General features: G+C 43.0%; 1 protein-coding gene across 1 annotated transcript in view; it reads left to right on the top strand.

Annotated features, from left to right (window-relative positions):
- Window positions 1-11621: 11621 nt before the first annotated feature.
- CTNNA2 (catenin alpha 2) overlaps window positions 11622-15108 on the top strand; it is a 480539-nt gene continuing 477052 nt past the window's right edge. Inside the window, exon 1 of the mRNA XM_054293256.1 lies at window positions 11622-11683. The gene's annotated coding sequence lies outside the window, so the exon portion shown is untranslated. The remainder of the gene's footprint in view (window positions 11684-15108) is intronic.

The following is a 15108-nucleotide window of genomic DNA, read 5'->3' as shown; positions in this document are numbered from 1 at the left end:
TGTTGGGCCTTGAAAGGAGTTGTGCTACACAAGCTGACTCCCAGTTTTAAATGTATTTTCCATGTCTAGAGCCCAGCTGATTGTCTGATGGCTCAGTGACAGCAGAAATCTGGACACAGAATCAGTCTGTATACTACCAGGACATGCTGGTATTTAAAGAAAATAATATATAAATATAATAAATAAGTAAGTAAGTAAATAAATAAATAAATAAATTTTATATATAAAAATACATAATATAGATAATGTATATATTATATACATTATATAGCATATATCTATAATAAATATGTTATATATAAATATTAAAAATATAATAAAAAGCACCTGATACATGTTGTTTTTCCACTCCCAGCACAAAGCAGTGCAATAACAGACACACCTAAATTTGTGCTCCAGCAAGTACCCTGTCCTTGAGCCAAATATCCTTTAAGAGAGTCAGGGCTCCCCATAAAACACTTGTTTTCTCATCAGCTTTATATAAATAAGCAATTTCCCAGAAGCACTTTCCATTTTGCTCCCTATTACTCCAAACTCTCCCAAACCCATACGCATTTATAACCTGCTAAGGGGGAAAAAAACATTGAAGCATTAAAATAAAAGCATAAAATATGTGTATCTTGGTCCTTCAACTCAATTGCCAAAGTTGTATTAATGTCAGTGTGTGTGGGTGGAAGGGAAGAGTGAAGTTAGCTAGAGCTTGAATATATAAGAAATCAACAAACTAGGAGTTTTTCCTAAAATTTCATGATTAGAATCACTTTTCACAGGGCTCTGTGACATCTCATCACAGTTCTGCTGAGCACCTTTCTCTTCCATTCCCAACTGCTTTATGTAACTGAGGCACCTCCAAGGCTTGGGCTAGAAAAGACCAAGAGAAAAGTCTGTGTTCTATTTCTTTGAGCACAAAGCCTTTCACCATGTGCTGAAAAAATGTAGGTACCACTGGCTCCTGCAGTTCCTCCTCTCCTTGATCTTAAATCAGCTCTTTTCCAGATGCTTTTTCAGAATATTCCACCCTCTGTTGCTTTTATTTCAGTGCGGTTTCTGCTTGTTTCTCACTTTGGGATGTTCGCTTTTCCTTTTTTCTCAGCAACTTCACATCATCAGAAAATAAACTGCCACTAATCAAATGATTTCTACTTTCCTGACAAAATTCAAGTATTTATTGATGCCATGTTGTAGTTCTTGAATCACTTTTTGAGAGACTACAGCAAAAGGAACACATTTCAGCCCCTCTGAGGAGATGCCATCAGTTGATATTCTGTGATTAAACCATTAACTCCTGTATAGGACACATCTGGGTTAATTTAAGGGAGGAATATATATGAATTTAAATTTAAGAAATTGCTTGAATTGTAATTCAGCAGCTGAATTGCCTCACACAAATAAATTCTATCTTTGCCAACTCCTTTTCCAACTTAAACATCTTTTTTCCTGATGTAAAAAATCCCAAATCTGAAAATACCCAGTCCTTTCAATACCTCTGAAAAAAAGACTGAACTGCCAACTTGGTAAATATCCCCCATAAAAAGACACTTTTTTTACTTACAGTGGTCCACCTGCAGAAAATGAAATGAGTTCCTTATGTGGGGTTTCATCAATGATGTCTGCATGATAAATCTGCGCTATTTTTATGTCTTTGAGATTTCACCTTTGAGATTCTTATTTACAAAGGACAGATGCAATTCCCTGTATCCACTTAGATTTCACTACTGAGACAAACCCCAAAACAAATAACATTTTTAGCAATGGCTTGTGCTTGTTGACTTCCAGTTCAGAAACCACTAGAAAAGGTTTCACCAATGTTAAATGACTTTTATTTTTCAATCACTGTTATACATAGTAGCAACCACAGTCAATTAAAATAAGAATACTGTATCTAATGACATTACTTATTTATAAGACTAAAGCTATGTCCTTGTGGGTTTATGGTTATGCAGATCTAAGTTACAGCATTTGAAATCAGACTTCATCTTAACTGTGGCAAATAAAAAATATTTTTTAAAAGCCTGGAAAATTTTTGTTTGGACAGAAATGGCTTCATTTTGACATATTTATAATACAAAACAAAGCTAAAAGATTTTTAGGAACTGTCACAGCAAAATGTTTTGCTTTAAATTGCCAAAATTCTGTTATGGAAATCACTCAGGTTTTATAAAATATTTTATGTGGTTTGCATGAAGAAATCATGAAGTAGAATGGATCCTAGTTTCCTGTCAGAAATTCCCCAATTAGGATACTGGTAGTTTTTTCTCCCCACATTAGTGCAAGTCCTGTGACCACAGTGGTTTGCTGCGTCCCTTCAGTATTTCTGAGCAGGTTCACCAACTCAATAAAAAAGCCTTTTCTGTTTTCTTTCTTTAGGTTTTTTGGGTTTTTTTAAGGGGCAGTTCATTCAGCTGATATTCAAATAGGAAGAATGATTTGAAAATGTCAATATTCCTGCAGTGTCATTCCTGTTTTAGGTGTGTTCCAGACTGCAAGGCAAGATGTTTTCTACTACCATCTGTATGGCAGCTGTCTTTTGTCAAGTGGGCAGTTCGCCTTATCTCTCTCTTTGAGTGACCACAATCACTCCTCCCCTGGGAGGGGACATCTGCTGATAACAGCTATTGAATGTCTCTGCATGGCTGATAAGAACTACAGCATCCCATTGGGACACGTGAGCCCAGAGGGAGGAGCCAAGCATTGCTACCCAGATATAATCTGGAGATTCTGGAACACCAGCACAGCTTCTCCACTGCATTTCCCAGAGGAACAGCAGCTGCCTCTTCTTCCACTGGATCTTCAGAGGAAGACTGCACCCTTTCTACAGGATCCCTGCTCCAACAGAACCACCCCTGACACTGCAGGAGGGCTGCAGCCACAATTCCAATGGGACTGCCACCAACACCCTGACCCACAGGGTGTCAGGTTGTGTTCTGACTCTGTCAGTGTTGTTTTGATTTACTGCATTGTTTATTTTTTCCTTTTATTTTCTTCCCTATTAAAGAACTGTTATTTCTACTCCCATAACTTTTGCTGCCTGAGAGTCCCTTAATTTAAAATTTATAGCAATTTGGAGGGGTGGGGAGGGTTTACATTCTCCATTTCAGGGGAGGCTCCTGCCTTCCTTAGCACACACCTGTCTTTCCAAACCAAGACAGTGCGCTTTATGTAAGGCCTGTGAGCCCTTAGGTACCACTTGACCTGACCAAGAGGTACAAGCACTTTCAGAAGCAATAAAGCTGCATAATTCAATGAACATTTCAACGAACTGAAATGTTCACAGCATTTCTGATACTGAAATTGAGGTTTTTATCTAATTGTGGCACCCTTGTTTTACAAGGAGTATTCTTCTCACACTTTTCTCACAATTCTCAGGTCCACGTGGGTTTTTGGAATGCCATTTTCCTTCTGTGTGGAATTACCTCCATCTCCAGGCTCCAGAGGATGAGCCTGCTGCTGGACAAATGCATAACCCTGGGATCACTCACACACAAAAACATAAAAAGGAATTATTTAATGAGAGTAGGGCAAAGGGGTGTTAAATAGTCCATGCATATTGCTCATGATCCATTGATATGTTCAGAATGAAAAACATCTGAATTTTGTGTTGCTGTATTGTTCTGTAAATGAAAAAAGATTTCTTAGTTGAAGTACATGACCTTGACTGGAAAAAAGGGTTTGACCTTTCTAAAAAAGTTAATTAACAAGGAAGACTCTGTAAATTAGGTCAAAACATCCATTAAGATTCATGAAAATTCCAGCTTACAACACACTGGTCACCACCAGTAGTAGCTCTTGTCATCAGATGTCTGTATTTTAGGTTTTTCCTTGATTTTTCCTCTTCTTTTACTTACAGAACCTGCTTCATTAGAAAAATTAGCTTTCTATCATATTCATGACTCATCAAGGCCTGAAGGAAGAAACCAGAACCATCCAGAGTCTTCTCATTTGTGACACAGATTATTAACAATTTCATTAACTTTCTTCAGGCCATGTTTCTGTTCAAGGTCTCTTGTGCATTTTTACAGGAGTTACTGGAAGGATGCATTGTCTTGGGCTTCTGTGAAGAGAAAGAAAAAGAAATTAGAAATGTCTTTACATTCATTAAGACATGGGAAATAATTCCTGTAAACATTATTTTAAGTAAAACAAATCTTGGTCACTGCTTTGTGCTCAAAAGATAGAAAATACATTTGATTGCATTTCTTTTCATTAGGAAACAATATATCACAACCATCTGCTTTAACCCTTTTTAAGCACAGAGAACCATTAATGTACAGCAAACAGAAACTATAAACAAGAGGAAAAGTTTTTAAACCCAAGTTTCTTGTTCTAGACTACCAACATGCAACATTATATAAATCTAATTTATAGAGATTTATATAAATCTGTTGCCTCTATAAATCTCCTAAAGGCAACAGGAGATTGTATAGTAAGGCCTGAGAAAGGATCAAAATTTAGCCCAATAATCAGGACATGGAAGAACAGTACTGGGACTCTGAGGAATCCAGTAATTTTCACTGTGATGAGCAAGTATTGGACAGCTCTCCATCCCACCTGTGTGTAGAAAGCACAAGATGTGATAGTGGAAAAAGCAGAAGGTTTGAGGGCAGTAACTTCCCTGCAGTGAAGCAAATCCACTGGCTGATTTCTCTAAGAACAGAACTGGACATCCTGAACTGGATGTGCAGCCATGGCAGCCCAGAAACCTTTCTGCCCCTCAGACTGACAGTTCTGAAGTCCATCTTAATTTGTGACAGTTAAGATCTGGATATTAATCCTTCTCCCTATGCTTTTCTTTGGCTGGGAAAAAAAAGGGATTCTAGGGACAGGGAAGTTCCAGAAGACAACTTTTAACTAGTTCTGCAAAGGCATGAGCCAAAAATCCATCCTGCAGTTCTTAATCCGTTCACCCTCTGCCACCTCCTGTCCCTTCTCTCACACACTCAGCCCAGCTCCTTCCTCCTCTGGTGTCTCCCTCTCCTTGCTCTTCCTCCTGGCCAGGACTCCCAGAACACAAATTCTGTGCACAGACGAACCACACTGAATTACAGCTTGCATCATCACTGTTTACCTCTGACAAGTTTCCCTAATTGAGATCCCCAGCAAGAAAAAAACCGATCCTGGCGTTGCGTGGGCTCCCCAGGCATGGACAGATTTCCTGTTGTTTTGATGTAGTGTGCAAACATAAGAAAATAGAAGTTGTTTTCCAAGGAGCTAACAACATCAGCAGCACGAGGCATGAAGTGTTTACAAACAACAGATGGGAGACAAACAGCTCCAAGGTGGGGGTCAACGTGGGAAACAGAACTCTCTGCTTAAGAGCTGCTTGTATGAACAAGGGGTTTGGAGGAAAGAAAACGATTTTTTTTCAGATATTTGTACAATTAAGAAAGCTCTGGGGTGAGAGAAATGGAGGCAGCTTTAAAGAAGTCAAGTTAGTTGTTGAAGAAGAGCAGAGAAGATACATTTCCCTGAGTCTCAGTCTTTGAGACAGAAATATATTCATTTTATAAATGTGAGAAAAAGAAGTTATGGCATTTGAACTGAATATTCCAAATTTTGTATCACAGTCTCTGAACATATGCAAAACTTCTAAACCCTTCTTTCTCTATCCTCCTTTGAAATACAGAGACCCAATGAATCTACTGCAAAGTGTCCTTGCAATTAAAGGTGACAGATGATCTCCACAAACACACAACCCCCTGCTCTGATAATTGGTGGCATCAACTGAAGTTCAAAGGAAAAATTTTAACAAAATTTAAAGCCTGTTCCTACGGTTTTCAGAAGAAACTATTTAAGGAAAAGGCCTTTTAACAGCCTGCTATGGTGGGCATTGATCTAAGTCCAACACCAGCAAGCAGCAGGTGTACTCTCTGTGTTTCTTCTGAATTTTTAAATCCAGCTTTCTGAAAGCAGTGAAGGTATCTGCCCCATCCTCTCTGGCATTAACAGACAGACCCCCTGTGGGGTTTTTTCCAAACAAACTGCATCTGCTGCTTGGCTGCAAGTCCCTTCAGGGGTCTGAGGCAGGCTAAGCCCCAGGATGCTCTGCCTGGCAGGTGCTTTTGAGCCAGAGCAAGGCATGGTGGAGGCCTCTGTGTCACAGCCCAATTGCAAGTGACTGTGGTGTTTTTGGGGTCCCCCATCGTGGGGAGGAAGGATGAATCTGACTTCATGTTCTTAGAAGGCTAGTTTATTATTATATTATATTATATTATATTATATTATATTATATTATACTAAAGAATAGAGAATGGATACTTACAGAAGGCTTAGCAAGGTAATAATAAAAACTTGTGACCCTCTCCAGAGTCCTGACTCAGCTGGACTGTGATTGGTCATTAAGTCAAAACAATTCACATGTTGGATAAACAACCACAATCCAAAGCAGCAAAACACAGGAGAAGCAAATGAGATAATATTGTTTTCCTTTTTCTCTGAGGCTTCTCAGGAGAGAAATCCTGGTGAAGGGATTTTTCCAGCAAATGTGACAGTGAAAAGTGACTCTCCATAAAATACCCAATTTAAATATCCTGCAGGCTTGGAAGGCTTCACTGTGCTGCTCATGGAACACCCAGCACAGAAGGAAATATTCAGTGCAGGAAATATTTTTGACACATTTACTTGAGCACTGTATTGCTCAAAAATGACACACCCAAACTGAAATTCGGATCCCCAAATGTGTTCAGGGACAGGGAGTGATGTTAGTCAATCCCTGGTTATTTATGTCCACTCAGTCAAGTCCAAAACAAAATGTCTTATTATACAAGGCACTGAAAGACCTTTTGGGAGCTGCTGCAACCTCCCTTCAGCACAGGTAGCCAATTATCTACATTAAAGCAACAAGTTAGTTTGTCATTAAACATCACTGGGCCTAAAAGAAGCTTCAAGTATTCCAAGTTCCACCTGCAGCTTTCAGTCTGTCTGAATTGCCTGTGAGATAGATCCTCCTCAATTTCTCTCACTTAGATATCATTTAAATGATTATTTCCCTTAAAAACCCTCACTAGTCTTGGTTTCCTTGTTCTCCAAAATTCTCTTTTTCACTAAAGCACAAATGCTGTACAAATAGGAACAGGCATTCAGGATCAGGTGGTTTAAAAAGCCCATTTAGACACAGAGGTATTGAGAAGATGTAAGAACTTAAAAAAGTTCTTGAAGCAAGCAATCAAAATGGTTTTCAGCAATGATCTCTTTTGGTCTAGAAGAAAGTTCTACAACAAAAAAGATGAGTAAAAGTTGTGGAGGGTTTTTAATGTGTACACAGACACAATGCTGAGACTTTCTGCTGGGCAAAGGGGGAAAATTCCTGCTATGGTACTCTCACAAGAGTGAGATGTAGAGATAAAAACACAGTTTGTAATACTTCAAGAAGCAGACTAAGCTATTGTAAGACTGAGAACATGTCAAATATTTAGTCTAATTGAAGAAGCTGGTATTGTACAGTACTTAGATGCAAGGAAAATACAAGAAAACAGAGGGAAAAATGAGATAAATTATATGACAGATACTACAGCAAAAGCAAAATGTCCAGGTAAGAGAATTGTGAGGGGAAAAAAGAGATAAACTGATTGTTACATTAAAAAAAAAGACAAAAAGCTAGAATTAGCATGAAGAAATAATAGTTTGATTTGTGATTATATTTATAAACATGCTCAGTTTAATTTTAGATCTATCCTCAATGTAAATCCTTCCTGTATGCTGGAAAAGATAAAAGTTTTAGGCTGTTGTCCTCACTATCAAAATAACTTTGTCAGAGAACACACGCCACATGTAATTTTATGGAGAAAAATCTGTATTTGCTGGATTTTAATGGTAGGCAGAAGAAAATTATTTACACTACACTACATCATGTCAAGGTCCCTTCTTTCTAATGATGTTATTCAAGAAAGAAAATGGGAAAAAAAAGATGATTTAGAAAGTCAAGTTCAGATCTGTCTGACATCAGCAAACTACAGATTAACATTTGAAAACCAGACTGCTGTGTGCTGAAATCTGCTGTGTGATAGATACCCTGGAACCAACAATCTGCCTGTAAAGCCACAATTACCAAAGCAGTTCCTTGAGCAGAGAAACTTATTCCCCCCTTGATTTCCTTTCCTTGTTATCCCAAGGACCACACAGCTTTGAGTTCTTCCAAGAGGAATGCACTCAGAGAACCTCAGTGCTCATCCTGCCATGTAAATCCTGTGAATTGTTCCCAGAGCTCACAGGACACCACGAATTCTGTGCATCCTCCTTCTGGCTGGTCCCTCTGTCCTTACAGAGTTCCATCCATGATCCCACTCCTTCCCTGAGGGCCTTTTCCACAGCTAAGGACTGATCCACCTACAGGAGGTCAATGGGCACAGGCAGAGGGTTCATGTTGCACAAAACCCACTTAATAATGGGTTCTAGATCATGACAGGCAGTTCCACAGTTGACACAGAACTAAAAAAAAACCAAAAAAAAAGCATCCATGCATATTTCCCTCAATCAGAACAGTCCTTTTGTCTGTCATGCTAGTCCAAGTGCCCAATATCTCCAATGGTTTGGTGATGTTTCTTCTCTCTCTGTAGCTGTTGGCAGTGGGAGATGCCATGGAGTCAAAGGCATTTGTTTGGAGCTGTCAGCTGCCTCCCCTGGCTGGTGTGAGCTACATTCACTCACTAAGCAGCTTAGCAGCTTACCTCAGTTTTTAGTAAACAAAGTTTTTTGTGGCATCAAAGTTTTTAGTAGTATCAAATTCAGTTTTCTTCTTTTTCTTTAAAACAGTGATAAAAAGAAAGGTGATTTAAAAAGTCACTCAATAACCTTAAGGAAAGAAAGAAATGACAGAGCTTCCTTCAGGACCATGAAACAAGTAAGTTCATAGAGCGCTTCCAGATCTTCAGATTTCTTCATGGAATTCTGTGATATCTCTTAGCAACAGTCCAGCAATCCATGTCTTCTGTCTCACATAAAAATGATCTGAACTAGGTCAGCAACCTCATTTATTTCTGAACTTTAAACAAAAACATATGAAACCAGCTGAATGAGTCCTTAGGTTCAAATTTACAAGAGATGTATTTGAAGCCTTGCTACTGGTGAAAGGCAGAAATGCTATTTTTCATAATCATGCTTATTTATTATTTGTGGTCTTACATGTAGACTATAGCTCATGCTCATTTCAGTCAGATGCCTGGAGGAACATTTCGCTGACATTCAATTAGCAAAGTAATGCAGGGTGATAAAGCAGTAGGTAATTTACCATGTTCTGTCTGGGAACTTTCCTTGCTGCCATTAATATTCTCAATACATCAGCCAGATCCAAAGGAAGGCACTGCCCCTTCTTAGAACAACCAGCAATCCAAAACATTTGGATTATAAAAATATAGGCAAGAAACAGAAGGTCTGTAGGCAACAGTTTCCTAACATCACACACCTCCATCTAACAGGGTGGGAAGGACAATAACAGCACCTAGGAAAGGAATTTGGTGCCACCTGAAAAGCTATTAAAGCACAAACTGAACCCTCAGTTTGCCTTGCACCAAGAATTTGCATCTCATCTTAAAGGGGAGGTCAGCCTAGCATGGTCTCTGTTCACACCTGACACTGTTATAATAATTATATTAATTATAATTATATATAATATAATATAATTTAATATAATATAATTTAATATAATATAATATAATATAATATAACTTATATAATTATATATTGTAATATATAATATATATTATACAATTATATTAATATATTAGCTAATTATGTTAATTATAATAATTCCAAGTATTTCTGTACACTACTGACTGTGACTACTTCCAGCTACACGGCTGCACCAAGTATGTGCCATGCAGCATCTGGTCACAATTTAAATTCATATTTAAATGATCCTGACTGTATTTTTATATGGGAAAAGAGAAGAAAAAGACTGGAAACTGCTGCCTCTACTTGAGGCCCATCAGGCACCTGTACCACTAGCATCATTCCCATACAGGCTGCGGCAGGGAAATTGTTTTGGCAAGATCCCTGCAAGCCTAAAACTGTCAAGAAAAGGTATAAAAGCATGGGAGGACTCCTCCCCCTCCCCTCCTTGCTGCCTGTGAGTTTCTGTAGAAGCCAGGGAAGCAGATGGATGCCACAAGAGGTGCAAAGGATGCCTGGAACGACAGAACGTCAGTGGGATTTGCATGGGAATGGCAAAATCCCCTGGTGACACCCACGCTCCACAGGGATCTTCCTCCACCACAGGGGTTTGGAGCAGGATGGTGGCAGCACGTTCTGGCCAAGAGAGACAGCAGAAGGTGCTGCCAGCGTAGCGAAAAAGAAAAAAATAAGGTTGGTAGGATGAGCAAGGGAGAAATGAAAATGCAAGGCTCTGCAGAGAGGACCAAACCCTGGTGTTTGGTGCACAGAGTCAGCAAATCATAGAATCAGTTAGGTTGGAAAAGACCTCTGAGATTATCGAGTCCAACCAATGATCCAACATCACCGAGTGCCACGTCCAGTCTTTTCTTAAACATCTCCAGGGATGAATGACTCCATCACCTCTCTGGATAACCCATCCCAACGTCCAACCACCCTTTCTGTGAAGAAATCTCGCCTAAAGTCCAACCTGAACGTCCCTGGAGCAGCTTAAGGCTGTGACCTGTCATCCTGTCGCTGGCTCCCCGGGACCCTACACCCTCCTGTCAGGTAGGGCTGCCCAACACCCAAGGAAGAAAGACACACAAAGAGTTTCTGTAGCTGAAGAGAACAGGAGAACCGAGGCTCCCGCAATCAGTCCTGACGGTCCATCCACACCCCACCGCTCCTCCTTGCCCCTGCCTGAGGCAGCGCTCGGGCCCATGACGGGGGCGCAGCCAGAGAACGCCCCCAGCTCCCCGTTCCAGCCCTGCTGCCACAGCTCCCGGGGCTGTGCCCGGGCCACCCGGCTGTGCCCGGAGAGCTCCCGCTGCCGGCACTGCCTGCAGAGAATCGCGGCGTGGTTTGGGCTGGAAGGGCACCATCTCGATCCTTGGGCAGGGACAGCTCCACAGTGCCAGCTCACTCCGAGCCGGTCCAACCCGGCCTTGGGCACTTCCAGGAATGGGAAAACCGCAGTTCCCCTGGGCAACCTGTGCCAGGGCCTCACCGCCCTAATACAGAGGGATTTCTCCCTATTATCTAATCCAAACGCACTCTCATTCAGTGTGAACCCATTCCCTTCGTGCTGTCACAGCCCGCTCTCGTAAACAGCCTCTCCATCCCTCCCGTGCCTCCCGACGCCCCTGCGCCTCCCGCTCCGCACCGCCCGCCCCGGGGCCGCGTCCCCCGCTCCCGCAGCGCCCGTGCCCCGCTCTCAGCCCCCCACCTGCCGCAGCCGTGCCCGCTCCGTACTCACGGCCGGCCCCGGAGCCGGGAAAGCGGCGGGTCCATCCCTCCCTCCCTCGTCGGCAGCGCCCGGCGGCGCAGGCGCGCTGCCGCCTCCTCCCCCCGTGGCTGTGGCGGGGCGGCCGCGGCGGCAGCGCCCGGCTCCGCTCAGAGCCGAGCGAGCGCGGCTCGGGCCGGCGGCGGGAGGAGGGAGCGAGGCGAGCGGGGAGGCGGGGACCGGGCGAGGGAGCCGCGCCGCACACCCGGCCCGTCAGTGACCGGCGCTGCTGGGGAGGAGGAGGAGGAGGTGGCGGAGGAGGCGGCGGCGGCGGCGGCGACGAGAGATTCTCCCACCCCCACCCACCGAGCTGAGGTGAGGCCAGGGCAAAGCATCCTCCTTTCTTCCCCTCATCCCTTCCTCCCTTTCATCCTTCCTCCCGACCTCCTTCCTTTCATCCTTCTTTCCTTATCCTCCTTCCCCCTTATCTCGCCTTCCCCTCATCCTTCCCTGCGCTTCCTGGTCCTCCTTTCCTTTCTTCTCTCCTTAGCCACCTTTCTCTACTCCTCCCCATCCCCCAGGCTCCCTCTCCCCGTGCCCACATTTCGCACCCTCCAGATATAATAATCTTGCCTTCCCCCCCACCCCCCCCCCCTCCGGTTTTCCTTTTTTTTTTTTTTTTTAATGCAATTTCAATTCTCGCGCAGTGAAAGACCGGGAGAGGGAAAGAGACAGAGTCGGTCACAGAGATAATCCCCCCCTCCTGTAAAGAACAGATTTGAATTAATGGTCATTTTGTGGTGTGTGTATTATGGGAAGAGAGGGATTATATTTAGGGAAGAAAAGAGAGGGTCAAAGGTGTGTTGTTCCACTTATTCATCTATTTACCCGCCATCACTTCGAGGTGAAACCTGGCTCCGTATTATCTTAAGTCTTTTTTTTTTTTTTTTTTTTTTTTTGGTGGGTATTGTTTGAGATTATTCTCCTTTCTTCAGGCGTTGGAGGCTCCTTGCTCCCTTTTATCCATCGCCCTGTGCGTCCCTGCGCTCTGCGGTCGCCGCTGCTCCGATTGTGTGCGGGGAAGGGTCGCGGGCAGCGGGGAGGGGGCTGCGGGCACCTCCTCCATCCCCATCTCCATCTCCATCCTCATCCCTTCCCTCCAGGCCTCTCCCGGGCTCTGAGACCTTCCCAAGCCCCCGCTGCACATCCCGAGAGCTGGCAGCTCCCGACAGAGGATCCGCTCCGCTGGCGAACAGCGAAAGTTTAAAGCGTGGCTTTGTCTTTGCGAGGAGCCCCGGGGATGCTGGCTGGAAAGCGACGGCAGCCCAAGTGTCTCCTTGTGGGGCTGCTCGGTTTGTGAGAAGTTTTTCTCGGCCACGGTGGTGGTGGTGATGGGGAGTGCCAGGCTTGCCTGGCTGCCGTGCCCATCTGGGAGGTGGCGTTGGGGATGCTCGGCGGGACACCCGAGTGCCAGGGCTTCGGGAAAGAAACTTTTATACATATTTACAGCGGGTTTTAGCAGGCACTCCCTTCTCTGGAGGTTGGAGGGGTGAGTGCCCGCTCTGGTGTCTCGCTGGCTGTGTGTGATGCCTGGATTCTTCTTCTAAGGTTCTTTTTTCTCTGTCACTTGGTGGTTGTGGCTCTCTCCTGTGGAGCGTTGATTTGGTTGCAGGCGGTGCTTCGGACAATTCCAGCTCTTTCAAACTTCTGCTTGCTGAATTCGAAGTTAGTTCATTCTTCACCAGGATAGAAACGTTTCAGCTCCCCCGTTGTTTTAGAAATTGACAGATAGCACAGCAGCCGATGCTACAGCGCAACTCTGTGAGCCTGGATATCTAACGTGTGTGTTGTCCATTACCTTGGCATGTATTCCTGAAAAAGGTTGGATTTGTCAAGACTGCCGTGAGTGCTGGTGTGTTTTGGAGTGCCAGGTGGATGAGGAGCATAAACACGGGCAGGCTCAAAGGTTGCTGCTGATGTGAACACCAGATTTTCCTGGCTTTGTGGCTATTACAATGCTGCTGGTTTTCCTTTCTTACCTGTGATTGATGCAATGCATTGTATCAGCCTTTTCATACTCCTGGTCAAACGGGATTCTTTCTAGAGGAGAAAAAGTACTGACATGAAGGGTGAAGTTCTGCACTCAATTGTGTAAATGCTTGTTTACAGAAACACCACCTCAGCTGGGTGCAAGGGAGCTGTAATTCCATTAATGGGCTCTGCTGGTGACAGAAGCCTCAACAGGAAAGCTCCAGTGTCACTCGAGCCCTTACATGGAAATACAACTGTAATTCATGCAGATTTGCTGAGAGCTCTTTTAATATTAATGTTGAGCATGCATGGTACTACTGAAATGCCTTTGAAGCACTGAAAACCAGGAGTATTTGTAGACTGAGGCTTGGAAGCCAAAGGAAGCAATTAGATCTCCTGCTCTGACCCCTGACTGCTGTAGTCAGTTGGATTTCACCCAGTTACTCTTGAATGCAGTAACGTGTATTTGGCTGAAGCGTGTTTTCCAGAAAAATTGGGATTTTGATCAGAAGACAGTGAGCGGTAGAGGATCTGCTGTTTATTAAGTTATTTGGCTTCAGCTTCCAGTCACTGGTTAATGATGTGCCTTTCTCCACTGTGCTGAAGAACTCAAAGTATTTTCTTACCATGGAAGTATTTATCTGCTGTAACCCAGTATTCCCTCTCTTTTCTACTTGAAAAACCAAGTGAGCTGAAATTCTTTAAATTTGTCACTGCATGCATTTTCCTCACAACTCAGTTTCTGGGGATTGTTTTTTTTTTTCAAATCCACTTTTTCAGCATTTTTATGAAAACGTGAGCTGGATGCAGCACACCAGAGCTTTGTCTCAGGAGTGTTTTGTGTGTTTAAATATTACCTGTCTGGTGTTACTCTCCTGCCTCTGCATCACATTTACATGTTAAACCTTCATTTGCAGCCCTGCATTTTGATCTCCTTTTCTCTGGGTACTCTCACTGTGGCAAACCCTTTGCAGGGCTGTTTCTTTCCACAAGAGTTCATCATTCCCTAGACTGGCATGAGTTTTCCTGATTGCAGCTTTACAACTTTGTACGTGGCTTTTTTAAATAACATTTTGTTTCTGGCATTGATTGATTATACCCAACACTCCTGATGGCTTTTTGGAACTGATTTATCTCAGTTATGTAGCGCTCTATCAATTTCTACTTGTGCAAATTATGTCATGATTTATGGTGTAGACTTACAAATAATTGAAAAGGTGTTTTGTGGTAGTGGCTCTCCTTTGGGGATCTCCATGATAATCTGGGTTATGTTGTGATGAGTTCTTCTCAAAAGCTGCTCTTTTTTCTTTTTGAGGTGTCACTTAACCAGTTCTTCACCAGTTTAATTGGCTCTGTTTGGTTGTCAGGCTCCCACAGAACACTGCACTAATGCCAGAGAAGTTTATACAGGCAGACAGATATTTCTGCCAGTTGGAAGTATCAATCATTTTAGAAAGTCAGCTTTCATTATTTTACTTCCTATTATTTGTTACAGAGCTCTGAGGTATCAGTTGAGTCCCCTATAATTTCTCTTAAATTATTGTTTTGTTCAGAACTGCCATTGTTCTGACCTTCCTATGGTTGCAGCCACAGCATATTTGTAACCTAAATGTTCATTCAGACTGCTGGAATTACCCCAGGATTTTCAGAATTCCTAAAAATCCATGCTGGTAGGACAGAGAACTCCTTGGACACTTCTGGGAGTGCTTCTCCATGGTGATCTTTGGTCCTGCTGACCAACAATATTTACTGCAGAGTAACACTGTTTT

This window comes from Melozone crissalis, unplaced genomic scaffold, assembly GCF_028551555.1.
Source record: "Melozone crissalis strain CALT ecotype California unplaced genomic scaffold, PUWL_Pcris_2 ptg000132l_1, whole genome shotgun sequence".
NCBI classification, from domain to species: Eukaryota; Metazoa; Chordata; class Aves; order Passeriformes; family Passerellidae; genus Melozone; species Melozone crissalis.
The sequence above is the reverse complement of the archived record's forward strand: the minus strand, read 5'-3'. Positions and strand labels throughout refer to the sequence as shown.